Here is a 6,914-nt window from a genome sequence, read left to right as displayed (position 1 = left end):
GTCGTTGTAGTATAGTGGTGAGTATTCCCGCCTGTCACGCGGGTGACCCGGGTTCGATCCCCGGCAACGGCGTCTTCCTTTTTCAAATTATTTTCCCCATTCCAAGAGAGACTGTTCCACTTCCACTGGTTCTCAAGTTGTCGCACTTGGGTCCGAGGCCTGAATGGCACCGGGCCGGGCCAGCTTGTGTCTTTCTTTTCTTATTAATCTAATAAGTTTTATTAACATATGCAGAATGTCATCTAATTTAATTATACAAGTAGAATTTTTAAATACTTTTACTTTTGAAACTCTAATTTTTATTTTTATTTTTTTTGTTCTTCTACTTCTAAACTTGTCCCACATTGATTCATTAATTTGTAAATTATTGCATCGATAAATGTTTTATTAGTTTATTAGTCAAACTTTTATATAAGTCCATTAGTAGTTCTACCTTGTTTGTTTTTAAATTATAAATTTATTATCTATGTATTTTATAAGACAATCATAAATTGAAGTAATTTAAAGTTAAAAAAATAACTCGATTTTATTAATTGAATATAATAATACACATGTGGAACGAATAATAAGATAAATAAAAAAAATTAACAAAGCGTCTTAAAGAACATTACATTGCCAAAAATTATTTGAGAATTATTTGATGAACCTTCTCATCAATACTCTAAACGAACAATAGGCATTCGAAATCAATGTTTGACTTTGTAGTAGATATAATAGGAGGTTAGGGGAAGGCCTTAGGAGAAGAAGGGAATGAGGATAAGCAACGTTCACCCGGAGAATTACAACATTTAACAATGATTTATTGTCATGATTAATAATAAATAATTATAACAAGTAATTATTAATCACAGTCACACAATAGTTGTTGGCAATAATTTTTGCAATGATGACTAAAATATTTGTCATGGCTAAAGTCGTGTTGAATGTCTTGATCATGGCTAAGTTATTTTTTCATGATGAAAAAACTAGATTTTTATATCGATTTTATTTATCCATAGTTAATAGTAATAATTTACCATGATTTTTAGCCATAATCATTAATATTGTAACTAATAATTATTTTTTTTTTTTGTAGTGGTTAGAGAAAAAAGATTTTTTTCTTCCCTAAGAATTCCTTTGTGTCTGGGACTAGGTGTCCAGACTAGCCAATCCAATTTTCTTTCTTCTTTTTGTTTCATTAAATGGTTTGGGTTGAGCCCAAACCAACTCAACTCAAACAATTTTTTAAAAAAATAAATAAGCATATATAGATTGAGTTTGGTCTAGTCTATACTGACTTCGAGTCTAAACTAGACTGATTCTGGGTTCAAAGAAGAACCTAATAAGGGCTCACTTTAAGACCTTGAATCAACCCAAGATTAATGATAAATAGTATTGAACGATCCTAAAATAAGATTTTTTTAGGATTGATTCCTATCGAGTCTAGGTTACCCCAAAGAAGGACCTAAGTGCCTGTTTGAAGGAAGGCTGGGGTACCTCCACGGAGAAAGGCCTCTGTGCCTGTGTGGAAGAAAGGATTTTCTATGAGAGGGTCCCTGCCTGGGGGCAGAGCTTTAATCTTAAAAGTTGGAGAAGGATGCTTCCCTCATGAAATCCCTACAAGAAGGCACATGTTAACCCATTCAAGGTGGTATAATAAACCTCCAAGATTATTAAGTTAAAATATTAAAGATACTCCCTGAGGAAAGTCTGTATGTGAAGATTCATTCATTGAGGGAGATGTTTGCCTAGGGGCATTTGATGCCTGCTATTAGAATCAAAAGTATTAGTACCTTTAATTTCAGTTAAAATATTTTCTATTGAAATTAGGGGTACTTCATTACTGATTAGTTTTTTGCTGATACTTGTTGTCCTATCTGAGCTTCTCTGTGCTGTTTTTGTGATTGTTCTTATATGGGTTCCTTGGAGGTTACTCATCCATATGGTTGATGTTCGGACCAATATTTCTCTGGTTACCTTTTGGTTTTATCACTTCTGCTGATCTCCTTTATTTAGTTGTTTGTTGTTATATCTTTTGCAGGTCTTATGAACCACTTTCACAAGTTCAAAGGCTGCCAGCCATACATACATGACCTTAATACTTATGTTCATCATTTATCATTTTGGAACATTACACACACTCTGGCTTGGCCTTTTTGTACAGATTTATTTCCAGGTGCTGTGCGATCCACGACGTGGTGGGATTACAAAAACCTTTTTGACTCGCTATAATTTTTCTACTACACATGTTCGGATTTTTTGTTGTAAGGGAGTAGTACTCTTTGTATATTGTTGCTCTATTTGTAAGAGAGTAGTACTCCTTGTTTATGGCTTTACTAAAAATTCTAGGGAGGTAGCTCTTCCTGCTGTAATTATTTTGTGTGTTTAATATAGAAACATTGGGCGCTCCGAAAAGCTCCGCCCACCTCTAGGTGGTTTTAAAAAAAAAAAAAATGTTTGCCTAGGGGCAAAGCTTATTCCATGAAGGATACCTGCCTGGGGGTAGGTCTTTATTTTGAGAAGGATGCATGTTTGGGAGGCAGGACTCACTATCGCCCCACTGGCGGTGGCCAGGGGTGTCCTTGGTACGACCTCTAAAGCTTGGGTGCTACCAGCTATCTCCACAACCTTCTCCTTGTTGAATGCGTTGCTAGGTGTATCCATTGTTACTCATGTCTTTAACTCTGTGTTCCCATAGATAGCGCCAATTGAAGCGCTAAAAAAATACACGGGTCCAATGGATATGGACTATTATTTGAAACTTGGGCCGAAGCGTATGCGGATCTTGAAGAAGGGATTGCAAAAAAGGCATTAGCACTCCGACACCCAAGTTAGTATTGAATTTGAGATAAAACAAAGTCAAAAAGTAAGTGAATTTAATTAAAAGTCGAGATATTGTGAATAAAATTGATGAAAAGTGTAAGAACAAGTAATAATATACTTAGAGAGAGCTTAAAAGATAATGTAGAAAGTGAGAGAGGAGTTTAAAGAGTAAGAGTGGCGTGAGAAAGGTATCCCCTGCCTAGAGAGACCAAGGCTACATTTATAAGGGAGTGCTCCCATCTGTTGGGGTTTATCCTCCTTCCGAGATTCTTGTGGAAGTTGGTTAGGATGGTTAGGGTAAGAGGTAGGTCGTATTTATCCGTAGTTAGGAGTGCATTAGTAGTAGTTCTCTTTGTCTAAGGAGACCTCTTGTCTGCAAGAAGTCCTAGTCGCTAAGGAGTTCCTCTTTGATGTGGTCCAAGGTGGCTCCTGACACCTAGGTTGATGAGATACCACGTGGAAGAGTAGGTTGCCGTGTGTGTGGGCCTTTTGGACCGAATATTTTATCGGGCTTTAATCATGGTTTGAATCGGGGGATGTCCCTGATCTCGAGTTAGGGGATGTCTGCGGTCTCCTCCCTTCTTCCTGGGTTTCTTGTGCTGTTTAGGCTGTTTGGGCTGTTTGGGCCTACCTAATTAAATTGTGGGTTGGGCATCCTTGGCATCTTGGGGATGTTATGGGCGTGGGATGCTGGGCCTCCTGGAGGGTGTTGTGGACTTTCTATTTTTTTCTTCTTTTATGGGCCACTCGGGCCTCTTTGGGTCAGCCTATTTTTATGCACATCAATAATAATAATAATAATAAAAATAACAACAACAATAATGATGATGATAAACAAATAATAATAACAACAACAACAACAACAATGATGATGATAAATAAATAATAATAATATAATAGTAATAAAAATAATATTGTATTATATGTTACATTTTATAAACAAGGATTCAAGGATAATTTTCCTACAAAAAATATGTCGATACATCAAAGTAAACACTTGATAAAGTTTATCCTGTTTCGATAATACATATAATTGGTAAACACCTAACTAATTATACAAAGTTTTTTTTTATCATTCATTTAGTAAAGGACAATCCTATCATTTATTTAATACGATCGTCGAAGTAAACGAGGCCTAAAAGTATGATTGATATGTAGGAATGGAATGGAAGTGGAATGGGCATTTTAAAGTCCACTCTTACATCTATGATTGGTATGCTCTAAGTTTGAAAATTCTTATTTTCTTAGATAAAGGATTAGTCATTCTCTCCCCCGACATGGTCATGTTCGGAATGAAAGTTTTCTTTTTCTTTTGTTGTATTAGTTTGATATTTAGCTTTAGTTGTTGTTAAATTTAAGTACTTCTTGTATCCAATATTGTTATTAATTCAAAATACTTATTTCACTGAGTAGTGAAGAAATAATGGTAGATGCATCATGGTTAAATAGATTAGTCTATTTGGTTGTTCGAATCATTTTATTTTTCTATTGGCAGAAAAATATTATAATATATATACATACATATATTTATTGAGTCAACAAATTATCTCTTATGCAAATAACTATTTTTTTCATATAGAGTAAAATTCACTTGGATACGAAGTTTTGTCATTACTGTCATTTTCGTACGTGAGTAATTATATAATATATTAATTGATAATTATGTCATTTTTCTTATGTGATGCATGCGATTTTAGCATAGATGCAACAAGCTTGACCTTGACGATGGATTTGGGCTGATCGAACAAAAGAACTTAAAAAATGAGACCTACAAAGCAACACGTTAGCATTCCGATGCTCAAGTTATTATTGAATTTAGGAATAAATAATCGTAATAAGAAATCAAGATATAATGATTCGTAGAAAAAATTGGGATCAGGGTGCAATTCGAATGCTAAAGCAAAATTAGAGAGTGAATTTTCAAATTCTAGCAGGTGTCCCAGTTGAGGGACTGAACCTGTATATATAGAGGGAGCGTCCCCCTCTGCTGGGCCAAGCCTTTTTGGGCCGTACACGTCGTACAGTCCCCCCCCCCAGTCTAAGGAGGAAGGGTACCCCTTTACTTCTTAGAGTAGAAGCCCTTGTTACACTAGAAAGGAGGATACCCCTTCAAATTTTTTGCTGCCTGTTCGCCTCTGCTATTCCCTGCAACTTAGGGAAGTGGATCTTCACTTTTTGTCAGTTGATATGATGGGCATAATTATCTGTTGCATAGCCCTTCGACAAATCCCTTTTTTTAAAGAACGTGGGTTTTCCATTTCTCAGTAAGTATTTTCTACTTTTCTTCATAATCTTCCAAACTTTTCTTTTCTATGTCTTCTTCTAACGAATCCATCCGTTTCATCAAGAAAACCTTTTTAAGTGATGATCCGTCTGAAGCCACTTCAAGAAAGGTTAGCCTCGTTTTGCCTCGATTTACTAGTGGACAGAGGAGGAGCTTGCAGCAGGCTACGACTGCTGCCCAGAGGTTGATAGATGAGGAGTCCAAGGAGGATGAGGAAGGGGGAAAAGAGGGAGAGTGTTTTCTCCTAAGGAAGAAAAGGGCCCTAGGTCTTCTCTTGGGGAAGACAGGATATCTGGGTCTTCCCCCGAGGAAGAAAGAGCATTTGGATCTTCTCCTAGGGAGGAGGAGGAGGAGGAGAAGTCGGTGCCTGAGTCACCGATAAACTGGGGGTCCTCTACTTTGAAAGTTTCCTCTATAGATCAGTTGCTTCAAGAGTTTCACATTCCGTCTTCTTTTATTGTTTATACCCCTTTTCCCACGAGTCGCCCGTATCATCCTCCCCTAACTTGCTTGTGTTTTCTCTCTGCCCAACTGCGTTCAGGTTTGTGTTTCCCATTCCTCTTTTCTATTTCGAGATGGCTCGTCCTTTTTAGGTTTCTTAGGTCCAGTTAGTCCCAATTCTTTTAGAGTCTTGGTCGATTGTTTTAAGATTTTCCAATTTCATGGATCCCCTATAACGGTGCATGTCTTTGTTAAGTGCTACTGCCTCAAGCGAGCTGGGATGGGTTCTTCTATTTTGTACTTCGCAAGGGGGTATCCTTCTTGCAAAATTCAAATCCCCCAAAGCATTGAAAAAATAGCTGTTTTTATGTCCTCCCCCCATACCTAGTTCTTCCCTGATCAATGGCTTCAAGAGACCCCGCCTTTTGTGCATGTGCAGGCGAGAAAAATTGTTTTATCTTCTCTGTTGGCTACGTTGAGTAACCACCACTTATGACTGCGGTTCTCTTATTGATGAAAGACTGTTAGGGCATTTTAGCCTGGCCCCTTGAATAGAGCCCTTGGGAGATTTCTTAGGTATCTCTTTGTTTTTTTTTTTTTTTGCTATTATGTGTTTTTCTCGTATATCCTTAGACAATAAATTTTTTCTTTGGATTGACAAAAAAACATCATGTTTAATAAGTTTATGAGTAATCACGTCTTGGGGGTCGTGTTGGGGGGACCCCCATCCCAATATCTTCAAAAATGGGGCCCCTGCTTCTACTGAGTCAAAGGGCGAGCGACCTACTTCCTCATTCTCTCCAGGACTAGTTGCTGGTTGCTCCTCAAAGTAGCCTTGAACTGGTTCTATAGGGGCTTCTTCTCTTCGTCCGTTGCCTATGCCCCCTCCTCCCCTTCCTTCAAAGATGATAAGGATACCCCACTCAAGTCCTCGTGCACGTCTTCAGACTATCTTCACAGTCACCAATCTCTAGATCAAGAGAGGGGAAATAATTCTCTAGTGGCTAATCTTAGGGGGGGGGTCTTATCCTCCGAGGATAAGCATCTTCTAGCCCCCTTCCCTCGGGAAGAACTTTAGGGGATAATGGCTTCATATTTGTTCAAGGTATTGCCTCCTTGGTGCATTTCTCCTTCCTTAGGATGTTATTATGATGTTTTGCATTTTGTCTGTAGGCGGTCTCCATATGCGAGGAACTTTCTTCCAAGTTCCAGGGGCTTCCCCCATCCCTCCAACCGATGCCCAAAGGAGAAAGTTTGAGAATAAGGTGGAGTGCCTAGGGAATGAAAATGCCAAGCTGAGGGAGGTAAGAACGGAAGCTACAAGCCGTTGTCAGCAGTTAGAGAGGGACCTAAAAAAGTTGCAAATGGAGGTTGCTGGTCATGAGGG

At 38.1% G+C, this 6,914-nt stretch overlaps 1 non-coding gene across 1 annotated transcript; it reads left to right on the top strand.

Moving 5' to 3' along the window:
- On the top strand, positions 1 to 72 carry TRNAD-GUC (transfer RNA aspartic acid (anticodon GUC)). The gene has a single exon. It is a non-coding gene; the product is annotated as a tRNA-Asp (tRNA).
- The last annotated feature ends 6,842 nt before the right edge of the window (positions 73 to 6,914 follow it).

This window comes from Sesamum indicum, linkage group LG2 (genome assembly GCF_026168435.1).
Source record: "Sesamum indicum cultivar Baizhima isolate 11 linkage group LG2, ASM2616843v1, whole genome shotgun sequence".
NCBI classification, from domain to species: Eukaryota; Viridiplantae; Streptophyta; class Magnoliopsida; order Lamiales; family Pedaliaceae; genus Sesamum; species Sesamum indicum.
This window is presented reverse-complemented; position numbering and strand designations above follow the sequence as displayed.